Raw genomic sequence first — 16,270 nt, forward strand, 5'->3', positions numbered from 1 at the left:
TGGCAAACACCAATCTGTTCTCTGCATCTATGAGCTTGGTCTTTGTTTCGTTTTATTTTTAGATTCCACATATAAGTGAAATCATACTATATTGGTCTATGTCTGAGTTCTTTCACTTAGCATAATGCCCTCAAGATCCATTCATGTTGTCACAAATGGCAAGATTTCAATCTCCTTATGGCTGAATACTATTCCATTGTGAAAATCCATCGTATCGCATCTTCTTTATCCATTTATCTATCAATGAACACTTAGGTTGTTTCCATGTCTTGGTTATTGTGAATAATGCTACAGTGAACATGGGGGTACATATATCTTTTTGAATTAGTGTTTTCATTTTCTTCAGATAAATACCCAGAAGTGGAATTATTGAGTCATCTGCTATTTAAGTTTTTAACTTTTTGAGAAGCCCCATACTGTTTCCCATTAGTGACTGCACCAATTTACATTCCCACCAACAGTACACAAGGGTTCCCTTTTCTCCACTTTCTTGCCAGCACTTATTTCTTGTCTTTTTCATAATAGCCATTCTAACAGGTGTGAGATGATACCTCATTGTAGTTTTGATTTGCATTTCCCTGATAATTAGTGATGCTGAGCATATTTTCATGTACCTATTGGCCATCTGTATGTCTTCTTTGGGAAAAAAAAAAAGTCTATTCAGATTCTCTGCCTATTTTTTAATAAACTGGTTTTTGTTTGTTTGTTTGTTTTGCAATTGAGTTATATTAGTTCTTTTTTAAATTTTTAAATTTTGGATATTAGCCCCTTATTAGATATGCATTTGTATGCAGATATTTTCTCCCATTCAGTAGGTTATCTTTTCATTTTGTTGAATGTTTCATTTGTTATACAGAAGCTTTTTAGTTTGAAGTTGTTCCACCTGTTTATTTTTGCTTTTGTCGTCTTTGTTTTTGGAGTCAGGTCCAGAAAAATCATTACCAAAACCAATATGTGTTTTTTTATTGTGAGATTTTTCTGACTTTTTTTGTTACACTTTATAGATGAATTAGACATAGTATTAGCAAACCATACAGTCACAATAAACACTACTTTAATATTTATGTGATTATATTTCTATACAAAATGCATAAAGAGAAAATGAGGTGCTTGAAAATCTGTATTATTACAGAGACTCTTTGATATGGTATATTGGTACTTTAATAAAAATTAAAAAGTGAAATAGTCCACCTATAAATAGTGATTGTTGCATAAGATAGTGAGCTAGAGCTTCGAAAATAAGAAACATGTAGAAAATACCATGCTTAAAAGAAATCTAGTTTTTTTTTATGTGAATGTGGTTTTAAAAAAATATCATTATTATCCGTCATGGTTACGAGAGTTGACTGGGCCCACCAAGTGGTTTTGCTTTTGGTCTCTCATGCTGTTGCAGTCAGATAGTATGAGGCTAAAGTCATCTGGAGACTTTTTCACTCATATATAGTGCATGTTTTTCTCGTACTCACTCACTTTCTCGCTCCATACAGCCTTTACACATGAGTTCCTTCATAGTATGGAAGTCTTAGGGTAGTTGAACTTCTCCCATGGCAACTGGCTTTACCCAAGCAAGTGTAATAATTTTCAATAGATAAAATAAAACAATAGCAATAATTTAATGATCACCTATTCCCATGCCAGCTATTATGAATACATTTTATTTCATTCATATAACAACCCTGTAAATCAAGTACCATTAATTCTATATTAAAGATGAATAAACTGAGGTTCAGAATTGTTACCTTATTGCATCAGCAGACACATAGTTATAAAATCGTCAATCCACATTTTTTTAATCCAATTCAAATCTAAGCTGTTCTCTCCTTAAAACACATAATTTTCCTATGCCGAACCCCCTCACATAAAACCATGAAATGTTAAATGGCAATACAAGAGATAAATAACACTTCAACACAAAATACAAGGGATGCCGTGATTCCCACATGATTAATAGACAAATTAAGGTACAGTCACCAAGTGCTCTAAGAATTCAGCAGAGGGAAAATTTGTTATGAACTAGTATTTCTGAGGAGCTTTTTGTGATCTAAGTACTACAAAGTTTTGTTCACAAACTGAAGATAGTTCAACAAATAAAATACATTTTATTTTTTATCAAAAGCTTTGCTTACCTCAAGATTCCTTGTGTATATTTTTCTGTTACATCGATATTAAAATTCCAGATCTGTTAAAAGCAGGCAGATAAAGTTTTCTTTAAATGGCTTAGATAATAACTCTAGATATTTTTGCTGATTTCCTTTTACTGCACTACATTATATGACCATTATAATTTAAGCCTAAAAGAGAGTCCAATCTGCTGATTAAAGCAGGAAGAAAGAACTATTTCATTAGAAGAGGCAGTTGTACTTTCCTTTATGGGAAGAATGATGATCACAATGCTAAATTGATGGAATATTTTCTCCGCTGGTTGCAGACAGAGAAATGGGCCTTGTGCAACACTAAAATTTACTTCAAACTTTGCCTCATGCCTGTTGGATGTGTTGTTACCAAGTTTGGAGCTTCAGCTTATATTGGCTCTTGTTTCCTACTGAACCCCGCCGCACCCCCTTCCCCTCCACCTCCATCCCTAGTGAGAGCTCTGCTAAGGGACTATTCCAACAAATACAGATTCCAAAGAGAGGGAGAGAAATGATGCATGCTCATATGGGATATGCAGCAGATTCATCTTCGCACTGATTAAATTGCCCAAATCAAGTAAAGTGGATCCATGACAAATTAGACAGTGGAGCCTCGTAATGGCTTTTCAAGCTGGAGTTTCACTGAACTCTCAATGTTTCTAAAGCTAGAGCCGACATCTTCTGCTAGAGTTGAGGGCAATAAAGTTGCCTGGGTAAAGTCTACATACGGGTGTTGTTCAGATCATTTTTTTCTCATTATGTTTCCTATTCCTAGGCTTACAAATGTTTAAGACTTCTGCAGTACCATCCAGAGTCTTTTGGCTTGGTAAATAGAGTAGTCCAATGATAATGCCAAGAATCTAGACTCCAAGCTACTGGAAGCTGGGATGTAAGCAAGACAAGCAGATCCTTCCAGGAATCTAAGATAGTGCTTGCCTACATTGTTGTTGGGTTGTTTTTGTTTGTTTGTTTTCATAAATAAATACTTTATGAACGTCTGCCTGCTCTATACTTCACACTCAAATGATATCAAACTCTTGCAGCTGGCTTTATATCCTAGTCATGCTCTGTAACTTTCTTAAGTGTTTTGCTCTGTCATTCTTTACTTACCTTACTCCGCTTAGCTTCAAGTTTCAGCTCAGATATTTTCTGCTCCAGGAAACTTTCCAAAACCTCATTCCATGCCATGTACACTTCTATCTTGTCCCTGATATCATCCGTTGGAGGCATCTGTATGTCATGTCTAACTAGATAAGATCATCGAGAATAAAGATAATTTCTTATTCATCCTTGCACCTCAGTGCCCAGCTCCATGCCTGATTTGTAGTTTAAGCTCAGTAGTATTTGTTGACCTGAACTGAAGAATGGGAAGAGACAGGAACTCAATGAAGCACGCAAGGGAGCTGCATGTCCCAGGCACCAGCAGAGTCTATGTATCTCTTAGAAAGGGTTGCTCGTACAGGGTCTTTGTTCAGATTAACTCCGTGTTGCCTCACAAAAGCATAACTCCGTTTAGAAAATTTTCCGAAGTTCAAAGCTGCTATAGAAAACACAAGTTGGAAGTTCTGACAATGAAATGATTCTGTCCCATTTTTTTTAGGAATCATGAGAGGAAGCGAAAGAAAAGATGTAAAAACTGATGCAACTAGAGAGGTTCAACGGTTCTCAGAGCTGGAGTGGGAATTTCTGATTATCTCCAGAGAGCACTATATTCAGGAAAGCAGACAGAATTGAGTAATGATACTAAAATAAAGGCATGTGGTATCCTGGCACAGGAGAAAAGACAGCAAGCCAAAGAGGTTAAGCATAAATAGAAAGGAATTTAAGTTAATTTCCTAGAAGAACTGATACTATTTGAGACTTGCTTGGATGTGCCAGATTTTAAACAGCCACAGGCTAAATAGATAGTGATGCTGGCTGCCTCGCAGTGCTTTCCAGAGATCAGCAGCGCGCACCGGCTTGCTCCATGGCAGATCAGAAACAAGAAGCCTAGAATGTTGGCTGCTCCTGTGAGTGATCCCAATGCCAGTCAGTAGATCCCAAATTTACTTAAGGCCAGCGAGAAATAAAGAGGGTATCAGGGCCCCTGAGGGTTTTTTGATCAGCTTGGAAGACAGGGCAGTAATGGGATGCAGTAGAGAGTCCTCCAAAACTAGTGAACCATCGTTATTTGCCTCTCCTTGGGGGAATAGGAGATGGTGCCAATGTGAAAGGACAAGAGAGCATTTCCTTCACTGTCATGCTGTGAAGCTGCTAGGAGCTTAGTCCCAGCCTCCCTTGCTCTAGTGATATTTGCCTTAGATCTTCTGCAAAATGCTGCTTTTGCAAAAGATGGTACTAATGCTTCCCTTTGAGTTTGAAGAAAAGCATAGGAGAACCCCTTCATCTTCCTTAACCTGGTCATCAGTGAATAAGATTCATGACCCTGGACTAGGTGAGGTTTTGGTTTCTCGAAGTCAAATACTGTCCAAGAGATCAAGGCACGTGGGTTGCCCTGAGCTATTGAGAGATGCCCCTGAACAGAGGAGAACAATGAATTGCAGTTCCCAGCTGCATACTGAATGCTTCCTATTAGCTTACTATCCCTTGCAGTAAATCAACTTACTCTCCATTACAATAGATGGCAATAGTGTATTACTTGTCAGCAACATGCTGCAATAATAAGGTTCTTTCAGGCAGCCTCTCAAATACAGATTGTGATGTCTGTGCAGAAATAGAACTGCTTTTAAAGAGAATATGAGCAATAGCTCCATAATAAGGCCAGATCCAGTATTTCAACAGGAGGGTCTTTGAATTTTCATACATCGTGACAAAAAATTTATTTCAAAGAGCATGATGGAAATTTATTATTTAATTGTAAACTATTTATGAAATCGAGGTCCTATTAATTCAGTAACAGAAATACGGCCTCCAGAATGTTTAAAGCCTATAGAAACTACAAATTATGTGGTGTACTCTGGAACCAGCCAGAAAGCTTGGTTTCAAAGCCTGCCTCTGCAGTTTACCCGCCGTGTGTCCGTAGGTGAACAATTTAGGCCCCACAACTTACCTGCCCTATCTAATGGAGGTGATAATAATACCTTCTATATAGGAATGTGGGTTAAATGAGATACTATCTATAACATGCCACAACAATACCTTAACACAAAGTATCTAATAAATGTTGTTTATTATTGTCTTTTGCCCAGTGTTTTTAAATTTCTAACATTGTAGAGCCAGATGCTCCATTTAATTCAGGAACCCATGGGATGCCTGCTCCTTCTTTCTTGCTCTTCCCTTCATGCCAATATAGATTTGAATTCTCAGAAAATATTCCAGGGGGGATTGAATTTTGAGTTTCCAAAATGAAGAAATGAAGAGACCAAAGTCAGCTTGTCCCCACTGGGTTGGCATCTGACAGAGATTTGAAGTGGCTCTAAGGCATCACAGAGAACAGCTGAAAATCACATTGTCAGCCTGAAATGCATCAAAGGCATTTGCTGGCGTGGGCCACCCCAGGGAAAATCCCCATTCAGCTTAGTCCTTGCAGAATCACGCTTGGCCCTGGCAGGATGGGAACTAACTTACCCTCCCATATGGCACCTAGCTTGTTGTAAGCAGTTGATGAGAAAGAAATAATGACAGTAATAACCTCTCTTCACCCACAAACAGTATTCAGTTAGGAACATCTGTCACCATTATCACTACTGACACAAATTCTGATATTACTCTGTGCTGTGGAAAAACCTGATGAAGCTTTTCACTTTGAAGCTAATAAGGAAGATATCTTGCCTAAGCTGTGAACATTAAGGAAGTCCACTGATGGTAACAAGCACGCCTGTCCCTGCTCTCTGTGGGTGTGTTGCTGGCACAGAGAAAGGAGTGGTACATCCGCTTCGAGTTACTTTTCCTATGCTAAATTCATTTCTTTAGCCAGAATCTTCCCTGTACCTTAGTATAATCCAGATTCAGTAAGATCCTTATTTTAACTCTTGGCTGGGTGATAAATGTGTCCCCTCTCACCAAAAAGGTCTCTGCAGACTTTGGGAGGAAGTTGCAACTAGGAGAATCTTGACCCTCCTCTTCTTTCTCTCTGGCTGCATTGAGCCCTTCCTATTACAAATGTCACACGGGCCCTGAATAATTCAGCCTCTTAGTGACCAGGGATATACAGTGTTCTTGAGATAGTGGTTTATAAGAAATATAAAATTGCTTTCTGTTTTCTTGTAGACTTAAGGCTGTATTGCAGGCTATTTCTACGCAGAAGGAAGCAGGTTTTCATACCCTTCAGAATTTGACCAAGGTCAGCCCAAAATGAAGGTTTTTTTTTTTTTCTCATGATATCTTAGCAGGTCTCAATATTCAGATTATCCAGGAGGAAATAAAATTTCCATGTGTGATTACTCCAAAGTAACGAGCCAGTCCAAGTCCAGTGAAATGTCTTCAAGCAAGGTAAACACAAACCACAATGAAAGTGATGAGTGCTAAACCACTGTCTCTTGTTGCTTCGGCATTGATGCCTTTTGGTAGTGCTTGGTTAGTCTCTTTAGTTAGATCCTCACACTTTTCCTCATATCTTCATCATTCTTCATAAAAGATTGGTCTAATAGTAAAGTGTTCTGAATCAAAAACAGCTGGAAAAGTTTCGAGTTAAATTATTCTTCTTGTCACTTAAAACTGTTATCATGCATGAACCTAATTCCATTAAAAACTGCCTGATATATAGATAATATATATTATATATATCCTAAAGGGGCTTAAAGATCAATGTTCTATAGGCCAGAAAATAATAGCTGAGAATTCAATGAGTAGGTCTTTATTGTCAATGAGTAAGAGATTGAATCCTGTACTCTATACTCTGCTGCCTGTATTCAGCTGAGCACTCCCACCCACCCCTCAAATTACCTATCCACTCTAAGCCTTCTTTCTCACCTCTAAAATAAGAATAATAATATTCCTATAGTATAGCATTGTCACAATGATGAAATGAGCTAATCCACAAATGACACTTAACCTTGTGCCCATAACACATTAAGTTTTTGAGGAACATTACCTATGATGATGATGGTGGTGATAATCATGATGATGATCATGATTTCACTTTGCATTTTACTAAAATTTTCATGTATGTGAGCATATAGGATTTTTGTCGCCATTTAATGCATTTTATTCCTCATCCCTTTCAGGAAGGAGTATTTGAGAGATGTGTCAATGTTGGCAAGAGAAAGTTCTCGTTGCCTTGTAAATGCTCCATTCTAAAGGAGGTGAGTATCTAGGGCAAGAGATGAGATTTTTCCAGATAATATAAAAAAGGAACTAAGGATCCTGTGAAAAGCAGTAGAAAAGGAATGGGGAGAGTCTCAACTGGACTAAAGGGTTCACAGAGCTGCATTTCTGGGAGCCCTTGGGAGATGAGCTTGTCACTGAATTAAGAGCCAAGAAAAACAAAGATGATATTTATACCACCGCGTGGGCACAGAGTCTATTCCTAATCAACTCTCAGTAGGAACAGATTCTTTGGGTAATAGAACAAGGTAAATACTTTTTAGATATTAAGGGCACAAAGGCAGGGTTACCTAAGAGTTTATATCAGTGTTTCAAGTAATCACCATCTTCACCTCTGAGGTAGGTAGCATTATTATTCACATTAATAGCTTAGGCAGTAGTTAATTCATAACCTTTGGGGGGCACACTCATTTTTTTGTATTGTGGTTAAAAAGCACATAGCAAGAGGTTCATCCTCAACAAATTTTTACATAAATAGTACAGTATTGTTAACTAAAAGGAAAATACTCTACAGAAGATCTCTAGAACTTTTTCATCTTGTTTAACTGAAATTTTATACACTTTGAACAGCAACTTCCCGTTGCTCCCTCTCCCCAGCCCTTGGCAAGCATTATCCTTCCTACTCTCTGTTACTATGAGGTTGACTACTTTAGATACTCAAATAAGTAGAATCATGTAGTATTTATCCTTCACTGGCTTATTTTACTTAGCATAATGTCCTCAGAGTTCATCTACATTATAATGTGTACCAGCATTTTCTTTTTTAGGGCTGAATGATATTGTATGCATATATCGCATTCTTTAAACCATTTTTTGAGACTCTAATGAAAGCTCCGGTCTCTTCCTTAGGAAAAGTCTCATACGTGTAAAATTCTACATACAATTCTAGTACTCCACATATTACCTGAGGCTCATTCATAAAACTTTAGGAATATTCTTTTAGGAATAATGCAAAGAACTAACATTTCTCACCCCAGTAAAGAATGTGCTCTTTGAGTATATGGACTGTGTCTTTTTGTGTATTTCTCCATCTCAACTGTCAGAATAGATATGTAACAGGTGGTTTTCAGTGAAAAGATACATAAATGAATGAATATTTACTCCAGGCCAAATTTTTTACAAAAATTACTTCATCTGATCTTCACAGCATCATGTAAAGGACAGGTCATGATCTCCATTTTACAGAGAGAAAAACAGATATAGAATAGATATTGTGTGTTTTCCCAAAGTCACAGAGCTTGTAAATTATAAATTCAGAATTTGAACTCAAGCCTCTCTTGCTTTAAGACTGTGTGCTTACCCCTGTACTGTATTAGTCAGCTCACACTGCCATAAGAAAACATCACAGACTGTATGACTTTAAAAACCAGCATTAATTTCTCACAGTTCTAGAGGCTAGAAAGCCCAAGAGCAGGGTGCTGGCTGATTCGGTTCCTGGTGAGAGCCTTCTTCCCAGCTTGTAGATGGCCACCTTCTTGCTGTGTCTGTCTGTCTGTCTGTCTGTCTGTCTCTCTCTCTCTCTCTCTCACACACACACACACACACACACACACACACACACACACACACACACATACATGCAGAGCTCTGGTGTCTCTTCGTTTTCTGATAAATCCTAGAGGGTTAGAGCCCCTCTCTTATGACCTCATTTAACCTTTATAACCTCCTTATAGGCCTATCTCCAAATGTGCCACATTGAGCTTAGGACTTCAAAATATGAATTTTGCGGGGAACATAAACATTTAGTCCATGACATGCACCATTTTGCATGTAGAAGTAAAGGGGGAAAGAAAAACATTCGGGTCTCTCACTGAACCGACATATCAGAGGCTGCACATTTTTTATGTTGCTCAGCCACTGAAAGGCATTTTATCTAGGTAATTTTTGCAAGCGTAAATGGTTGACTTCCCATCCAAAGAAACCCCTTGCTAGGTTAGGTTATGTGCTGCACCGGCCAGAGTGGTTTTCTTGTATCCAGTCAGCATGTGGTTTTCACAGGACGATGCTCCTCACGTTCTACTAATCTTAGGTCAACTCCAGTATCCCAGAAGGGTTTCAGTACCCCAGACTGCTGGGACAAGTGTAATCTTGCATTTCCATTCCCCTTGGACCAACTAGCTTTCATGGGCTGGTGATTCAGAGTCTGTGTTCCTGGGACTTAATATAACTTTTGATTATAAAAAATACAAGTTGATTCAGAAGCAGCGAATGGGAGCAGCTGGACCCAAGTCTCTCTGTATTCTGGCCCTTCCACCTTCCACCACCCAAAGAGGCATCAGTTGACAAAGGAAGACACTTTTCCTTTTCTCCTTTCACTTAACATCTCATATGTAATCTGAGCAATCATTAACACTTTAAGCATTCTCTTCTTAAATTCAATGATCCCTTTTCAGGAGAACTGTTGAGTCTCCCTCCATGCATGTCCAGATGCTCATCAGCTCTGTTCCCCTTCACAGGGTTGTTTTACTCTAAGTGAGCAGGAAAGACCCACATGCCTCTGCTTTCACAAACTTTTTTATATAGAACCTGTAAATGTACTTAGTAACTTATTTTTATTTTATTATTTATTTTGCTAAGTTAACATTCTCTCTCTGACATACAAATTGATAGATATCTCAGAGTTTAAAAGATTTTGCAATAATGAGGTTTGAGGTGATCCCCACCATGCAAGATAGCTTATACTGTCTTAATATGGATTTTGTTTGTTTGCTTTCCCAGTTTTATTAAGATATAATGGAGTTATAATATTGTACAAGTTGAATGTGTACAACATAATGACTTGATACATTATGAAATAGTTACAAGTTTACTTAACATCCATCACCTCACATAGTTAAAAAATTTTTTTCTTGTAATGAGAACTTTTAAGATCTACTCTCTTTGCTAATTTCAAATTACAACACAGTATTATTAACTATAAACCCATGCATAAACAATCACCTAATACCTTACAAGGAAGGCAAGAATATTCATTGGAGAAATGACAGTCTTCAATAAATGATGCTAGAAAGTCTAGATATTTGCTTGTAAAAGAATGAAACTAGACTAGACTTTTATCTTACTTTTCTCACAAAAATTAACTCGAAATAGACTAAAGACTTAAATGTAGTACTTGAAACCATAACCCTCCAAGCAGAAGGCATAGGGAAAAAGTTCTTCGACACTGGTCTTGGGAATGATTTTTTGGGAGGATATAACACTTGAAGCACAAGAAACAAAAGCAAAAATAAACAAATGGGACTACATAATATTTTATTAGTAACAATAATTATGATGGCTAATATTTATTTGTTCTTCCTATATGTCCATAGTATGCTAAGTATTTAACATGGCTTATAACATTCAGTCTTCAGACAGTTCAATGAGGTGGATGTTATTGTTATCCCCCATTATGTAGATGAAGAAATCGATGTTAAAAGACTTTAATGGCTTGCCAAGTGACAGATGAGAATAAATGGTAAAATCGGGATTTGAACATAGGTGGGTTCAAACTCCAGTCTCTACTTGTAACCACTGTATTCAAATGATGCACTGATATAATATCTACCTTGTCACAACTTTCTTTTTCTATTTACTTTCTTTGTTTCCCTTCTCTACATTGTGGTAGTGCTGGTGTTTTGATTAATTGTGGCATGAAGCATTCATTTATTGAACAAATATTTATTATGGCCCATGAGTGTGTAAAAGCAATTTCAACTGATTGAGGAAATAAGGTGGATACTTGAAGAATTATTTTCTAAGTTCTCTCAGATTCTTTCTTTCTCCAGATTTTATGTGTCAAGTATAATCTCTCTATCCAGCTTTCTCCTAGAGGCTCCATAGCTTTTTGTACTTAACAATCACCATTTTAGACTATTCACTCATGTGCAAAACAGTGTATAAGATGTTTTAAAGAGCACCTTGGGTAACTTTCCCATCATGTTTGAATCTGAAATATTTTACCCTAAACCCACAATTTTCAATATAGTCAAGCTGCTAAATTGCCTCTCTGGGAGGCAAAAATTACTCTTGATTTTATTTCCTTTGTTTTCTTAAGCAAGTATAAGATATTATAGATTTTGTTTTAATCCTACTGCTATTGCCACATCTCCCTCCTCACTTTTAGAATTGTAAACAGTCAATTTTCAACAACAAGTGCTTGCAAAAAATATTAACTTTTAAGGAATGGAAAAAGTTAGGTGCACCAATATTTTAATTATCATCCTTAACTGCCTTTAAGAATGCTCTAGCTCAGGTTAAAAACAAAACAGCAAAACAAGCAAGCAGTCACGACAGCCAGGAATCATCAGCGTTGTCTTGCTTCTACGCTTCCGTGTCTACTGCTTGTCAAGCAGTTGTCATAAGGCCGCTTTAAAGGTCTCCCTTAAGAACCAAAGGTAGCTGTTTTTAAAAACTTTTCTATGTACTCATCAGTCAATATAAGAGAATATAGACTTTTTTGTTATGAAAAGTTGTCATAGAAGTGACACTTCTTTTGGTAAAGATGGATTTGGACTCTGGCTTTCCATATATTAGGGTTATATAAATTAGAAGCAAGCAAGTAGTTGATGACTAGTTTCTTCCTCTGAACCTGGATCATAATACAATTAAGTAAAGAGAATATCAAGTAGGGATAATTTCTCTCAGTTACAGAACAAGTAAAGTATTATAAGAATTTATGCTACTTCTTCAAATAACTGAATCCTATGATTCAAGAGCTGAAATTTCATTATGTATTTGTGACTGAACATCAGCTTTGTACCTACTCTATTGAAAATACAGTACCCCCTACTATTTTCTGTTTTGGTCAGAAGTCTACCTATGGAATTTGGTCATATTTTGAATGTCTCTTCACCTTTTTGTTTGAGTATTTTGCTTATTCACTCTGAGTTAGCTTATGACTTAGGCATATGCTGGTTTTGTTTTGTATAGTTTGCATTAGGTTATTTTAGGACCTCAGAGGTAAGGACTTCATCAGTTTACATGATATACATATCAAATGGAAGCCTATGCACTTCTGTGAATAAAAGCTGACTACTTAGAATATTCTGATAAAAGCACATATGGGTGTGCGCACACACAACAGAATCTAAATTTGATACACCATAAACAAAATTCACTCTCACAAAAAAAAAAACTTTGACTTTTTTTCAGATTAAAGTAGAGAGGACTAAAATATGCTTTTCAAATATAGTGATTCTTTTGATCCAAAATGTTTTAACTAGTTTTTGTATACCTGAAATGATTTTCATATTTAGATAAATCAGAGCACTTAACTAAATAATGAATTGTATATTATCAACCATAATCTCTTATGCAGAATTTTAGACTTTTGATAATATTTACATGGATGCTCACAAGTATGAAAAAAGAGCAAGAGAAATTAATTTGTTCTTACATTGCATTAGGCCTTCTTCTTTATTATTGTGTAGGTCTGATTGAACAGAACAGTGCATGACCTGTAGTTGATGGAGAGTGCTTTAGGTAAAAGCTGAAGTGCTAACCAGTTGCAGATCTCGTGATTACCATTTCAGCACAGCCTTCTTGAGTATTATAGAATGTCTCACCACTGCTCAAAGTTCTACCACACCTGTTGTACCAGTGTTTAACCCTGAATCTTTCATTCTTCTTTTTTCTTCCGTTGTTTTAACTCCTAGCTGCTGAACATGAAAAGTCATGAAAAAAAATTTTTTTTTTTTTGTCATCTCCTAACTTATCTATCCAAGCCTAATTAGATTGTCTGGACTTCCCAGAAAAACTTTTTATCATTTGTTAACTCCTTTATTCTCCCACAGCAGGTGATTCTAAATCTTTTTCTGTAGCCTTTGAATACTCAGTGTTATCTCCACATCCCCAATTCTCATGAGCTAATAGTTAAAAAAAAATTTTGAGAAATTCCAGTTCATCTAGCATTAGTTCCTAATTTTATTTTCTTCACCTGACAATAGATGCTTCCTATCATCTCCTTATTCCCCTGGATGGAGCCCTAATACCCTTTCCCTCCAGTCTGGGAGGACAAGACCTCTCCATGTGTATTATTGGCCCTGTAATATTTTACATCTCTTAAGAACTTCTTTGTATTTTTTAAAAAATAATTTTAGTTTCTGGCCTTCCTTTGGCTTTTTCTCTTTTGCTTTTTACTGTATTCAAGTCTCCTTACTTATAAAAATAACTAAAAAATAAAAGTAAAAAAAACCTATTATGCAATGGCAAGAATTTAAATTAGAATCTTTCCCTTTTTCTCTAGGAAACCATAGAAAGAAATAATGAAAGAATAAGTACACACAAAAGAGCACACATACTCCATTTAAAGTGAAACAAGAAGACAGAAAGCTGCTGGGGATGGGGCAGAGTTGTACCCCAACTGGTATGGCATTTGGCATCAAGGGCAGAAGTGAGCTGTGCATGGAATGGTAAAGAATCTCAATGTGAGAAATCTCAGAAAGCACTGGAAAAAATATACTCCCTGAAGATAAAGGCCATATCCTAATGTACAAAAGCTGAATAGGAGTGCTGAGAACAGAGCCGTTTATCTAGAAGCCTCAGTGAATAAAGATAAAGTAACAAGAGGAGTCTTAGAGGTTGGACAAGCAAGGACTGTTGTAGGAAAGCATTTTGTGAAGTACCCATAAAATAGATCCCATAGAAACAGCTTCCTGTGAGCCCAGAAACCTAACTGGACCAAGCTAATTTTAAAAATGGGTAGAGGCCTGTTGAAAGTCATGTAGAGAAGCACATGGAAGTGTACTTGGAATAAACACTTTGTTTGTCTGGCAGCAGAAGGTAGACCCTTGAGTTGTAAAGCCTTTTCCTCAGTACATATATCCCAAGTCCTACTCACTGCAAAAACATCCTGTAAATTGACAGTCCAGAAAACTCTAAGCCATCTAACCTTGAGTCATGAAAAAATAGTGGCGCAGAATTCATATAAAAATACTATTAAAAATGTGTAAGAAATCAGTAAAATTTTCCAATAGGAGAAGAGTCGCCGGAAGAATATTGCCAAGTTGTAGCTGAAGATTTAGCCAAAGATTTCACCATTAAAATGAGTTATGAAGCAATCATTGCAAGAAAGAAGACCACAAAACATAAAAACAAGAGTGCAGGAGAAAATGACCCCAAAATAGAGAGAAGTAAAACATAAGCTGACAAAACTAAGAGAAAGAAGAGAAGGAAAACAAAAGGACTGCAGAATAAAGATGAGTAGAAAGAGTACCAGCAGAATGATTACTGTGGCTATTAGTAGTCATTTAAGGGGCAAAGTAGAAATGAGGAAAGAAATAAAATAGATGAAGAGATAAAAGAAAAATAGAGGAGAGAGGCAAAGGGCAGGCAAAGTATTCATATTTGGAATTCTTAAAAACAACAAAAGCATTGGAACAAAACAAATGCTTTAAAATGTAATTCAAGAGACTTTTCTGAAAGTAGAGAAACTTTGAGCCTACATTTTGTCTTAGGAAAACTGACCAGAATAATCTACTCCACAATGTGTACTAGTAAAGTTATTGAATGTTAAAACTAATGAAAGTGTTCTCCATATACCAGACAAAAAAAAGTTAATTCTAAATTATACATATGTATGTATATACATATATAATCAAACTAACATCAGACTTCTCTCTCTACCACAGTATATTCAATGTCAGGAGACAGTGAAGTAACACCTAAAAAAATACTAAGACAAAAAGAATTTATATCTAGCCAAGCTATCCTTTAAGCATATAAAATAAAATAAGTCATATATAATAACGACAAACAATTTAAAATGGGAAAATTCAGAGAATACTTTTTCAATCAGCAGTACTTAAATGATTTTAGGAATTTTAGTCAGTCAAGAAATCACTGGGGGAAGTTTAGCAACAGGCTGGTGGTGAGCAATAACTATATTTTGCTTCAGCTAAAATTAAAACGTGAAGAAGGGTAACAAAATAGTATGGAAATATAAGACAGCTTGATAACATAGAAATAAAACAGCTAACAGAATAGAAGATAGAATATAAGCAAAATAAATTTTGCAGATGCCTCATTATTAGTAGCTGAGAGGCAAAAGATAGCTTTGAAAGAAAAAGTAAAATATATTTAAGAGTACAATGTAAACATGAAGGAAAATAAGTAAATTGAGGGGGGTAGAAAGGAGGGAGAGGAAAATGAATGAAGACCATATACAAAATAATTTTCTAATGCTCATAAAATGAAGCTATTAGATATTAGATATGATTATAGTGATAATCACCTGAAAATGTAAATTTTTTTAAGTATCAGAGGATGTACGATTTTTAAAAAGTAAATAGTAAACATACTGGAACCTGCCCTCAAGAGTAACTAGTTAACTAGAACCTAACCCGCTTGGGTATTACCCAAACCTAGATGACCTGGGGGGAAGGAAAATGCCCAACTCCAGCCCACTCCAGCCACCCTTACCTACCTAAGGGAGGAGAGAAAAACTGAGAAACACGTGTGAAGTTCACAGCCCAGAGGCACAGGCTCAATAAAAGACTGAGAAGTGAATACCCCCCCTTCCTCACCCCCAACACTTCAACACCACATTACCAAAAACCTGCGTACACCAGTAAATATAACAGATGACAGATGTTCATATTTGCTTATATTTGCACAATCAGAAAATATATTTAAAAAATGATATATGTGGTTCCCTGTTGGAGGCCAACAGGAAAAATACAGAATAAATTGGGGGCTTGCTTTAGGGGGAAACATCACACTTTTATCTTGGTTTATTTTTTTTGTTTTTTACCAAAATGAAAATATTCCCTGTAAAAAAAAAATACATTTTTATTATTCAAAATAAAAGTTTTTAACTTAAAATTTCAGAATCTAAAAATAAACTAAATTGTATTCTAACAGCAAAAATTTCACCAGAAAACTGTCCTTTGATC

This window comes from Rousettus aegyptiacus, unplaced genomic scaffold, assembly GCF_014176215.1.
Source record: "Rousettus aegyptiacus isolate mRouAeg1 unplaced genomic scaffold, mRouAeg1.p scaffold_m13_p_11, whole genome shotgun sequence".
In the NCBI taxonomy this organism is placed as follows: Eukaryota; Metazoa; Chordata; class Mammalia; order Chiroptera; family Pteropodidae; genus Rousettus; species Rousettus aegyptiacus.